General features: G+C 43.0%; 1 protein-coding gene across 1 annotated transcript in view; it reads right to left on the bottom strand.

Moving 5' to 3' along the window:
• LOC112254678 (retinoic acid receptor gamma-A) overlaps positions 1-14,301 on the bottom strand; it is a 65,182-nt gene extending 50,881 nt beyond the window's left edge. Inside the window, exon 1 of the mRNA XM_042324508.1 lies at positions 14,070-14,301. The gene's annotated coding sequence lies outside the window, so the exon portion shown is untranslated. The remainder of the gene's footprint in view (positions 1-14,069) is intronic.
• Positions 14,302-14,509: the final 208 nt, after the last annotated feature.

Here is a 14,509-nt window from a genome sequence, read left to right as displayed (position 1 = left end):
TTCCCGTGAAAATTGTTCTTTTTTCATAACATTATTTGACTAAGGGTCTATAACTGTAAAACGCATTCATATAATGTTACTTTAATGATTTAATGACTTTAATGGTTTGTTATAGCCTCGACCTGCCACTGTACACATATGTACACATTGACCATTGGATATGTTTAAAATCCAACTTCTAATTTTCTTTACAAATAAAACAATCAATATAAGCCCGTTTAAAAAGTGAACCAGAAATAAAAGCATCCTGAAGGTTTTCCAACTGCATCCGCCTCTCTGGGGCTAAGTACTACTGTACTGTGGAAACAGTGTTTTCCAACCGAGCTAAACCCACACAACAGCTTGTTTCTGAGGCGAAGCGTACACTTCACTGGGTGATTTTTAAGTATCCAGCTTTCATGTGGTCAATGCAACATGCTGAGTAATATGGAGGGGTGGTTTAATATGCCTCTAATTACTGACTTAAACATGCACACACGCGCCCGCGCACACACACACACACACACATACACACACACACCAGGCCATTACTGAGGTGGGATGTGGAGAGCTTTAATCAAACTAATAAAAAACTGAGCTGTGTGACCCCATGGCTAGACGACTTTAGTATCACTTTGATAAGTACACTCTTTATTACTTATTAAATCACTTCTCTGCCAGACATTTCACCTACTGGCTTCAGGTTTTCACCTCTGTTCCATGTGTACAGTTAAACAAAGTTTAATTGACTTTCATTCAGAGAGAAACTCATGCAGCTCAACTATTCAACACTTTGTCCATAGATGTTCTATAGAACAACACGGTTCCGATCCAATACATTTTCCCAACTGGTATTACAACTGATTTGAATTTCATTTGTCCAAACTGCCAGGTCATACAGATTACCAGCGGTGGGTTTAGGTGACATGGGCAGCCGCCCAGGGTGGCATCTTGCCGAGGGCGGCACGGGGCGCTCGCACAAAGAAATTCGTAATGGTGACATTTGCGCGATCGGTTTTCTATCGCTCATTGACACGTCACGTCAATGATATCATGTCACCGTGTGGGACTGTGGGTCAATTAACTTTGTCGGAGTGGGCGCCCTGATTCTAGTTTGTGAGCTAGGCAGGCTACTGCCGGGGAAGGTCTCCCACTCAGAAGTACGAGATGGGGCGGGGGTAGGTTGACCTCAGGTATCCCACTGGAAGCCTGAGGGAGGGGGAGCTGAAGGGGGGGTTGGCCCAGTGAGCCGTACAAGGTAGAACCGCCACTGCAAAAGACAAAAATGTATATAACTGTGTGTGTGTGTGTGTGTGTGTGTGTGTGTGTGTGTGTGTGTGTGCGTGCGTGCGTGCGTGTGTGTGTGTATTTTCTCTCTGTGCAGAACAGAAGTGTTGTCTTTTGTAGCTGAGTTAGCACAGGGTCAAACGGTCCACTTGACTCAGACAGCCTGAAGCAGCAGAGTCTGGCTGGAGCTGGAGCTGGATGAACCAAAACACCTGCTTTTACAACTACTACCATTCTTTGTAATGTATGTGACACCTGGACTCCACCAGAAATATAAATGACCATGTATTATGAGTGAGAATGGGTGGAAAAACATGACTTCAACAGGGATAATTGGCTAGTGAAATATGAAACATAAATTAAGGTGTTCTTGTGAGTATTTAACACAAACCAACCAGGAGGTGGTACGTTCACAACTCACACTCCAAAATACACACTCTGGGAAGTTTCACACACACGGGCAATCGTACAGAGAGCCAGATAAACACACACACACACACACACACACACACACACACACACACACACACACACACACACACACACACACACACACACACACACACACACAGACACACACACACACACACACACAGACACACACACACATACAGACACACACACACACAGACACACACACACAGACACAGACACACACACACGCACACACACACACACACACACACGACGCACACACACACACACACACACACACACACACACACACACACACACACACACACACACACACACACACACACACACACACACACACACACACAGACACACAGACACACACACACACACACACACACACACACACACAGACACACACACACAGACACAGACACACACACACACACACACACACACACACACACACACACACACACACACACACACACACACACACACACACACACACACACACACACACACACACACAAACAGGGTAAATCACCCATGAACAATACACAATTCAATTATAGATTCTCTCTTTCCCAGACAAATAAAAGGCCATAATATAGGAGTTATGATATGCATATATTTGTAATCATAAGGAATCAGAATATAGCTGGCTCTCTAAAACACATGCTACTCTCGGTATTGTAACACCAACAGTGCATTGTGGTCAAGGTTTGTGAACAATAACTTTAATTTATGAAAGCTATTATGTCGTGAGATTAGCTGTAAAAAAAATTGCATAAATATGCATAGAAATGTCCTTTATTACTGAGATATTTGGATACCATTTACGACCAAGATGGTAAGTAAAAAATGACTCTCTTTTAACGACTTAACTTCTTTGAGGAAAACTAGACTTTGTACTAACAAATGAAATGTTTTCCTTCATGTGAACGTTTTTTGAAAAACATTTTGTTGTGGAAAGTTTTCCCTCATAATCCTTCATCATGGTCGTTTAGTTTCTATCTATTTAACCATTCTGTATGAATGCTCAGCACAGCTCCTCTCTCCTCTAGCTCAGTCATCTTACTGCATCTCTCACTGTCAAACGGACAGATGGTAAAGGAGAAACATGGGCTTTTGTTTAGGCAGCAGTAACTGCTTTGCCTATGGAAATTGGAATGTGGTTTAAAAACTAGGCCTATGAAGTTTTTCTATACTCTCTTCTATACCTTCCACTGCAAACACTGATTTAGCCAACGTCATATCAAAATAACATAGTAGATTGTAGATTTTGTAATACCACTGTTACTCTTACAATAACTGTCACAACCTTTACAATCCCTTACTAACCATTTCATAAATAATGGTAACTATAGATACATCAACATATTGTTACTCTCCTAATGGTAACTACAGATACATCAACATATTCTTACCCTCCTAATGGTAACTACAGATACATCAACATATTGTTACTCTCCTAATGGTAACTACAGATACATCAACATATTCTTACCCTCCTAATGGTAACTACAGATACATCAACATATTCTTACCCTCCTAATGGTAACTACAGATACATCAACATATTCTTACCCTCCTAATGGTAACTACAGATACATCAACATATTCTTACCCTCCTAATGGTAACTACAGATACATCAACAATATTCTTACCCTCCTAATGGTAACTACAGATACATCAACAGTTCATTAGAACGTGCGTTGAAGATGTCGTTCCCATAGCAACGATTAAAACATTCCCTAACCAGAAACCGTGGATTGATGGCAGCATTCGTGTAAAACTGAAGGCACGAACCACTGCTTTTAATCAGGGCAAGGTGTCTGGTAACATGACTGAATACAAACAGTGCAGCTATTCCCTCCGCAAGGCTATCAAACAAGCTAAGCGCCAGTACAGAGACAAAGTAGAATCTCAATTCAACGGCTCAGACACAAGAGGTATGTGGCAGGGTCTACAGTCAATCACGGACTACAGGAAGAAACCCAGCCCAGTCACGGACCAGGATGTCTTGCTCCCAGGCAGACTAAATAACTTTTTTGCCCGCTTTGAGGACAATACAGTGCCACTGACACGGCCTGCAACGGAAACATGCGGTCTCTCCTTCACTGCAGCCGAAGTGAGTAAGACATTTAAACGTGTTAACCCTCGCAAGGCTGCAGGCCCAGACGGCATCCCCAGCCGCGCCCTCAGAGCATGCGCAGACCAGCTGGCCGGTGTGTTTACGGACATATTCAATCAATCCCTATACCAGTCTGCTGTTCCCACATGCTTCAAGAGGGCCACCATTGTTCCTGTTCCCAAGAAAGCTAAGGTAACTGAGCTAAACGACTACCGCCCCGTAGCACTCACATCCGTCATCATGAAGTGCTTTGAGAGACTAGTCAAGGACCATATCACCTCCACCCTACCTGACACCCTTGACCCACTCCAATTTGCTTACCGCCCAAATAGGTCCACAGACGATGCAATCTCAACCACACTGCACACTGCCCTAACCCATCTGGACAAGAGGAATACCTATGTGAGAATGCTGTTCATCGACTACAGCTCGGCATTCAACACCATAGTACCCTCCAAGCTCGTCATCAAGCTCGAGACCCTGGGTCTCGACCCCGCCCTGTGCAACTGGGTACTGGACTTCCTGACGGGCCGCCCCCAGGTGGTGAGGGTAGGCAACAACATCTCCTCCCCGCTGATCCTCAACACTGGGGCCCCACAAGGGTGCGTTCTGAGCCCTCTCCTGTACTCCCTGTTCACCCACGACTGCGTGGCCATGCACGCCTCCAACTCAATCATCAAGTTTGCGGACGACACAACAGTGGTAGGCTTGATTACCAACAACGACGAGACGGCCTACAGGGAGGAGGTGAGGGCCCTCGGAGTGTGGTGTCAGGAAAATAACCTCACACTCAACGTCAACAAAACTAAGGAGATGATTGTGGACTTCAGGAAACAGCAGAGGGAACACCCCCTATCCACATCGATGGAACAGTAGTGGAGAGGGTAGCAAGTTTTAAGTTCCTCGGCATACACATCACAGACAAACTGAATTGGTCCACTCACACAGACAGCATCGTGAGGAAGGCGCAGCAGCGCCTCTTCAACCTCAGGGAGCTGAAGAAATTCGGCTTGTCACCAAAAGCACTCACAAACTTCTACAGATGCACAATCGAGAGCATCCTGGCGGGCTGTATCACCGCCTGGTATGGCAACTGCACCGCCCTCAACCGTAAGGCTCTCCAGAGAGTAGTGAGGTCTGCACAACGCATCACCGGGGGCAAACTACCTGCCCTCCAGGACACCTACACCACCCGATGCTACAGGAAGGCCATAAAGATCATCAAGGACATCAACCACCCGAGCCACTGCCTGTTCACCCCGCTGTCATCCAGAAGGCGAGGTCAGTACAGGTGCATCAAAGCTGGGACCGAGAGACTGAAAAACAGCTTCTATCTCAAGGCCATCAGACTGTTAAACAGCCACCACTAACATTGAGTGGCTACTGCCAACACACTGTCAATGACACTGACTCTACTCCAGCCACTTTAATCATGGGAATTGATGGGAAATGATGTAAATATATCACTAGACTCTTTAAACAATGCTACCTTATATAATGTTACTTACCCTACATTGTTCATCTCATATGCATACGTTGATACTGTACTCTATATCATCGACTGCATCCTTATGTAATACATGTATCACTAGCCACTTTAACTATGCCACTTGGTTTACATACTTATCTCATATGTATATACTGTACTCGATATCATCTACTGTATCTTGCCTATGCTGCTCTGTACCATCACTCATTCATATATCCTTATGTACATATTCTTTATCCCCTTACACTGTGTATAAGACAGTAGTTTTGTTTGGAATTGTTAGTTAGATTACTTGCTTTTTATTACTGCATTGTCGGAACTAGAAGCACAAGCATTTCGCTACACTCGCATTAACATCTGCTAACCATGTGTATGTGACAAATAAAATTTGATTTGATTTGATTTGATATTCTTACCCTCCTAATGGTAACTACAGATACATCAACATATTCTTACCCTCCTAATGGTAACTACAGATACATCAACATATTCTTACCCTCCTAATGGTAAATACAGATACATCAACATATTCTTACCCTCCTAATGGTAACTACAGATACATCAACATATTCTTACCCTCCTAATGGTAACTACAGATACATCAACATATTCTTACCCTCCTAATGGTAACTACAGATACATCAATATATTCTTACCCTCCTAATGGTAACTACAGATACATCAATATATTCTTACCCTCCTGATGGTAACTACAGATACATCAACATATTGTTTCCCTCCTAATGGTAACTACAGATGCATCAACATATTCTTACCCTCCTAATGGTAACTACAGATACATCAACATATTGTTTCCCTCCTAATGGTAACTACAGATGCATCAACATATTCTTACCCTCCTAATGGTAACTACAGATACATCAATATATTCTTACCCTCCTAATGGTAACTACAGATACATCAACATATTGTTTCCCTCCTAATGGTAACTACAGATGCATCAACATATTCTTACCCTCCTAATGGTAACTACAGATACATCAACATATTCTTACCCTCCTAATGGTAACTACAGATACATCAACAATATTCTTACCCTCCTAATGGTAACTACAGATACATCAACATATTGTTTCCCTCCTAATGGTAACTACAGATACATCAATATATTCTTACCCTCCTAATGGTAACTACAGATACATCAACATATTCTTACCCTCCTAATGGTAACTACAGATACATCAACATATTCTTACCCTCCTAATGGTAACTACAGATACATCAACATATTGTTACCCTCCTAATGGTAACTACAGATACATCAATATATTCTTACCCTCCTAATGGTAACTACAGATACATCAACATATTCTTACCCTCCTGATGGTAACTACAGATACATCAATATATTCTTACCCTCCTAATGGTAACTACAGATACATCAACATATTCTTACCCTCCTAATGGTAACTACAGATACATCAATATATTCTTACCCTCCTAATGGTAACTACAGATACATCAACATATTCTTACCCTCCTGATGGTAACTACAGATACATCAACATATTCTTACCCTCCTAATGGTAACTACAGATACATCAACATATTCTTACCCTCCTGATGGTAACTACAGATACATCAACATATTCTTACCCTCCTGATGGTAATCATAATAGTGACTGCAGCACTAATGATGGTAATGATGATAATAAAGATGTTTAAATCAAACGCACAATGGTGCCGTTATGTGGAGTCCACCCCCTCTGGCTGACTCTGGGGTTGCCAGGTCGTGACTTAGGTCACCCCATGTCACTCCAGGCTAGGGATAGGGGTCAGGGGTCATGCATAATTGAGGCATTTGGTAAGCACCTTTTAGCTCTGCTCAAGTGGGTTTGTGTCTGTCTACACTAGGGCTTGGCGTTACCACCTCTCTTCACCCTCTCTCTACCGCTCTCTCTCTTCTCACTCTCGAGGTTGAGGGTTGCGTTCCACAACAGAGGGAGGACTAGAGGTGACTTGCTGTGTTTAAAGGACTAGTTGATGTTGATCTGAAGGCAGGCCTGAGACTGTGATTAAAGTAACACACAGACAGAAGACAGCTTCACTGATACAGCAGGTGACCAGATGATACAACCTGACCCGATGACAATGACCACCATTCAACAGACTCAAACACAGTGTTAAAGAGCCAAACGGTACATTCTAAGACATACATTTTGAAGTAAATAGCAATGTTTCCACAAAGTCAAGCAGAAACAAAGCATTTTTTTAAAAGGAAGAAGAACAGACATACTTGGAGTAGAACTGTCATTTGGAAAGAGTTAAATATCGTAGTAGCTGCCCTCAAGAGAGTTGTTCTCAAACAATGCAGGATCTACAGCAGATGGTGAAGATGCAAGGCCCTCCAGCGGGTGGTGAAGATGCCCCAGTACATCCCTGGGACCGTGCTTCCACCCATCCAGGACATCTACTCGAAACGGTGCATGAGAAAGGCCTGCAGCATCATCAAGGACCCCACACACCCCAGCCAAGAGCTGTTCACTCCCTTACCGCCGTGCAGACGGTATCGGAGCATGAGGTCTGATAACAACAAGCTCACATACTTTTCTATCTACAAGCCATCAGACTGCTCAACACTTAAACTGGACTGACCACCTGTTCTGACTCTAGTACACATGCACTCACTTACGCACACACCCACACAGACATATACACATCCACACACACACACACACATACATTCATGCTACACATACATCACAACTGCTGCTACCAGACTCTTATTATGATTGCCAAATGCTGCAAAATTGTAACACTGGCCCCCCAATCCCCTCTTCCCCAAAATACGTGTAAATATTGGACTATAAATTGTGCCTTTCTGTATTATACTTATGCTAACATGTTTATTAGGTTCTACTGAGCCATTTACTTTTCCATTGAAATGTCCATTGATATTTATAGGAAAAACACAGAGGTTGACACGAGGAAAAGAGAAGGAGAGACATTTTAATTTTAGAGCAAGTAAAGCTGAACTCTTGCTGTTACCTATTGTTCACTCAACAAAGAAATAAATATGTTATTTAGGTTCAGACGTGTGTGGGTTTTTTTTTTGGGGGGGCAGTTTGAAAGGGGATGGTATGGACAGACAGGTAGGAGAGAGAGAGAGAGAGAGAGAGAGAGGTGTTGAAAAATGCTTTGTGTTGACAGATGAGTGGCGACAGTGAAACAGAAAGAAAGAAATAGAGAGAGAAGACCCACAGCATTCTCCGCCTGAGGGCCTGTCATTCTTGAAAAGTGAAGGGAACAAAGACGCTAAGATTGCAATGCAGTTAAAGGAGTTAGGCAGTAATAACCATCACACAAACACTGCAGATGCGTCATTTGTGTGTGTGTGAAAAATGTAACATTTGTTAAATGTGTGAGAACATATTACGTAGACTCATGCGTGTACATTTTTATAAGTGGGTGTATGCTGGGAATATATCTAAAGCGTGTGGCCAGACAAGACCAGAAACGTCAGTCTGTCAGGTCAGGTGAGTTTGTTTATAAAACACAGCGCTGACAGACAAGCTTTCACACACTCGCACACAAACACACACATGCACGCATACACAAGAGAGGGGAATGAGTTTAAACTACAAAAGTATACACATTTATACATAAACAAATGCTATCAAAACAAGTTTTTACAACAGCATAAAAGTGTACAAAGAAATTTGGCTATACGACTGTTTCCATTTCCAGACCCCCAGAACAGTTACACATAAGAATGAAATACCTACAGTATATCTAACCAACTAAACTAATCCCCATATGTGAATCAGGGAATGTAGATAACAAAATGAAGATCAGATGGTAGTCATTGGCATATGGAATTTAGATCTCTAAGGCACTGATCTAGAGTCAGTTTATCATTTTCCACCCTGATGGTTAAGGTTAAGGATTAGAGAGGATAAGCTGATCCTAGACCTGTGCTAATGGCTGACCTGGGAGTTCGGTGGGACTGAGAGTATTGTTCCTGAGGGCCATTAGTTGACACTCTCTAGGCATCTTGGGTCTGGAAACATTAGTGTTTGGATCTTTGACTTCAATCTCATACCTCCAGCCACACAACACGCACCAACAACACACATTAACAAGCACCAACCACACACACACACACACACACACACACACACACACACACACACACACACACACACACACACACACACACACACACACACACACACACACACACACACACACACACACACACACACACACACACACACACACACACACACACTCACACAGTTAACTACACTCTTACACTCAATGTTGCTGTTCACAGCGACTCACACAAAACATTATACATGTGATTGGCACTTCTCATAAATACCAGGATCACTAACACACAAAGACATGAGTACTCTGACACATCACATATACAGTGATGAATAACTGTAGTAAAACTCCACTGACTTCACTCACACAGAGAAAGATATCCAGTCTGAGTAAGTGACACAGAGAGTTGTGGAGGTAGAGAATAAGAGAAAGATATCCAGTCTGAGTAAGTGACACAGAGAGTTGTGGAGGTAGAGAATAAGAGAAAGATATCCAGTCTGAGTAAGTGACACAGAGAGTTGTGGAGGTAGAGAATAAGAGAAGGGGACTCTCCATGTAGTAAATTTAGACACACTCTGACCATGATGTCTGCCAAGCCACTATATACACACTGCTTTTACTGGAGCTGGCCCTCACTCTGGTGGGACATACAGAATGGTGTGTTGTGTTGTGTTCATCTCTTAGGGAAGTGTGTGTGCTCCCTCCACAAAATACAGCTGACAGATCTTTTTATAGATAATTAAACGTGGGCTTATGAGTGAAGTTTAGTAATTCATTCAGCAATCCTCCTCCTCATCCTCATCACTCCATGCCAAGACAGTTACTGGATGTGCTCACTAATATTCCATCAGACATTAGGAAAATACATCTGGAATAGATTTGTCGGGAGTCCGCTACATTGGCAAGGGGCAGGATAGGCATAGCATAGAGCAATATGCCATAGATCAGCACACCGAGGTCAGCACACTATTATTGATCAGCATTACATCACAGCAAGAAGGAAGACAACAGCTTAACTATAGCTTGGTCCACAGACAATGATAGCAAAAGTTTTAATTTGAACAAATGAAGTAAACAGTTTACAAACAGTTAGCAATGTTTGTACCGTTCATAACTTAATACTGTACATGTAAAATACAATTGATGCGTACATGTTGCTTTTGCGAAGAATTGTACACATGCACACTGTATGAGTAAGTCACAAATGTGTGTACGCAGGTGCACACACACTCATACACACACGTTCAGACATGTAAGCTGGTGCACACAAACTCATACACACACGTTCAGACATGTAAGCTGGTGCACACACACTCATACACACACGTTCAGACATGTAAGCTGGTGCACACAAACTCATACACACACGTTCAGACATGTAAGCTGGTGCACACACACTCATACACACACATTCAGACATGTAAGCTGGTGCACACACACTCATACACACACGTTCAGACATGTAAGCTGGTGCACACACACTCATACACACACGTTCAGACATGTAAGCTGGTGCACACAAACTCATACACACACGTTCAGACATGTAAGCTGGTGCACACAAACTCATACACACACGTTCAGACATGTAAGCAGGTGCACACACACTCATACACACACGTTCAGACATGTAAGCTGGTGCACACACTCATACACACACGTTCAGACATGTAAGCTGGTGCACACACACTCATACACACACGTTCAGACATGTAAGCTGGTGCACACAAACTCATACACACACATTCAGACATGTAAGCTGGTGCACACAAACTCATACACACACGTTCAGACATGTAAGCTGGTGCACACACACTCATACACACACGTTCAGACATGTAAGCTGGTGCACACAAACTCATACACACACGTTCATACATGTAAGCAGGTGCACACGAACTCATACACACACGTTCAGACATGTAAGCTGGTGCACACAAACTCATACACACACGTTCAGACATGTAAGCAGGTGCACACACACTCATACACACACGTTCAGACATGTAAGCTGGTGCACACACACTCATACACACACGTTCAGACATGTAAGCTGGTGCACACAAACTCATACACACACGTTCAGACATGTAAGCTGGTGCACACAAACTCATACACACACGTTCAGACATGTAAGCTGGTGCACACAAACTCATACACACACGTTCAGACATGTAAGCTGGTGCACACAAACTCATACACACACGTTCAGACATGTAAGCTGGTGCACACACACTCATACACACACGTTCAGACATGTAAGCTGGTGCACACACACTCATACACACACGTTCATACATGTAAGCAGGTGCACACAAACTCATACACACACGTTCAGACATGTAAGCTGGTGCACACACACTCATACACACACGTTCAGACATGTAAGCTGGTGCACACAAACTCATACACACACGTTCATACATGTAAGCAGGTGCACACAAACTCATACACACACGTTCAGACATGTAAGCTGGTGCACACAAACTCATACACACACGTTCAGACATGTAAGCAGGTGCACACACACTCATACACACACGTTCAGACATGTAAGCTGGTGCACACACACTCATACACACACGTTCAGACATGTAAGCTGGTGCACACACACACAGAAGTGCCATGCCCATAAGGGGCACAGGGGCACGAGCCCATGCAGACTTGTCCTCTTTCTTTTTACCTTTCCCCCCCTCTTGTTTGTGATTTGTCAGATTGCTGAATGAATTACTAAACTTCACTCATAAGTCCACGTTTAATTATGTATAAAAAGATCTGTCAGCTGTATTTTGTGGAGGGAGCACACTTCATTTGATCAAGCTATGTAGCCTATTGAAAAAAACGTTTTGTTCTTTCTCTGTAATAGCAACTTTATGAAGTTGGCTTTAGCTAGCAAGCTAGATACTATCGGTTCCCAATCTCCCCACCTCATCATAGCTTACCAAGCCATTTCAGGCTATCAAGTTAGAGTAGCTAGCTTGTCTAACTATCTTAGCTGGCATGCCTGCCGGCAAGGTTACTAGACTTTTAAAAAGCAAGCAATTACTAATGCACTGAATAAGACTTGCATTCCTTTGAATATTTTACTCAGATTTGAGCAGAGATACAGAGAAGCATATTTAGTTTCTTACATTTTGTATTTACCCCCAGTCAGGAGGATACAGGCAGCTCAAGAGGTATGCTTAGATATACAGAAACATGCTTGGTTTAAATGTAATCTGGTACCTTATGATATGTTATGATATTTATGTATTAATTATGATGTCATGATATGTGCATGTACTGATGATGTGTGTTATGATCCCTTGTACAGTGTTGTAATGTGGATGTAATATCCCAGGCATGTTAGTGCAGTATATTGAGATGTGTGATTTACATCAGTCAAAATGATACTCTCATGTAAATGACAATTGAACAGTTAAAGAGGTATGCTTACATAACCTATGTAGAAAAAAACATATTTTTTTATATAGAATTAGGAATAATGACTCTTGAAACTACCACCACCTCCTCCTTTCTCATGTACTTCATGCCCCCTCTAAAATAAGGGTGCATAACACCTCTGAACACACACACACACACACACACACACACACACACACACACACACACACACACACACACACACACACACACACACACACACACACACACACACACACACACACACACACACACACACACACACACACACAAAGCAGTGGGCAAAGCAGAGGCCCTAGTGTCTGAGTACAGAGTTTGTATGGTGGCTGGCTTTGTCTACTCCTACAGTAGCTACCACATAATAGGTCTGTGCTTCTGTGCTGTGTGTGACCATCACATGGGGGTGGAAATATAATGACATGTAAAGACACAAATTACAAAGTAATTGAGATGGAATTACACGGACATATATGAGCACATGTATAATGGCATAGGGAGGAAATATACTGACATATAAGTACACATACTATAAAGACATGGAGGTGCATTACACTGACAAACAGTATATGTCCCCATAATATAAAAGTTAGTGCAGGCCGATGTGAGAATATATTGTGTCATGCAACGAATAGAAAACACAGTGTTCATGTCAGTATGTCACATTGGGAATTTGAGCATGTTTGAAAATGAAAAGATAGAAGATGTCATACAATCGGCAACACACACAAGAACGCAAAGAACATACAGAAACCTGAACATATCACACGCACTGGCACTCAAACATACAATACTGCACATGCACTCACACACATAATAATGGTCGAGCACAAGAGCACAAGAAAGAGGCGATCTTCTTTCATTCCTCTCATTTTTTACGTCTTTCTCACTCACTCGTTTTCCTTCCTCTCTCTCTTTAAATCTCTGTTCTCAATTAAGCTGTCCTCTGGAAACTCAAACTCTCCCCTCGTAGCGTCCCAATCCTCCCCAAACACACACAAACACTCTGTTTCAATTGTCTCCCCGTCCACACACACACACACACACACACACACACACACACACACACACACACACACACACACACACACACACACACACACACACACACACACACACACACACACACACACACACTCTCTTGTCTCAGTCCTGCTCTGACATGTTCTCTTTGTCTTTCCTTCTCTCGCAAATCCACAGAAAGACTCAGAAAAAACTGGAAAAAGAGGGATGTTTTCGTCTGTAACGCTCAATCAGAAACCCAAACTCACCGGATCTGGATTGTGTCTGGAGCACAGACAGATGGATGAAGGAAGAGAGTGAAAGGAGAGGTGAACAGAGGAGAAGTGTAGTGGAGTTCAGTTGGTCAGTCAGAAGTCCCTCTCAGAGCGAAGAATAAGCACGGCCTGTTGCATTCCGCCTTCCTCTCGCTTTTTTCTTTTCTCTCTCTCTCCCCCTCTCTCACTCTCTTGCTCAGTCACTCACACACTCTCTCTCTCTTCTTGCTCTCGCTCTCTCCCCCTCTCTCACTCTCTTGCTCAGTCACTCACACACTCTCTCTCTCTTCTTGCTCTCTCTCTCTCCCCCTCTCTCACTCTCTTGCTCAGTCACTCACACACTCTCTCTCTCTCCCCCTCTCTCACTCTCTTGCTCAGTCACTCACACACTCTCTCTCTCTTCTTGCTCTCGCTCTCTCCCCCTCTCTCACTCT

This window comes from Oncorhynchus tshawytscha, linkage group LG07, assembly GCF_018296145.1.
Source record: "Oncorhynchus tshawytscha isolate Ot180627B linkage group LG07, Otsh_v2.0, whole genome shotgun sequence".
Lineage (NCBI taxonomy): Eukaryota > Metazoa > Chordata > Actinopteri > Salmoniformes > Salmonidae > Oncorhynchus > Oncorhynchus tshawytscha.
Note: the sequence above shows the minus strand (reverse complement) of the source record. Positions and strands in the feature narration are given on the sequence as shown.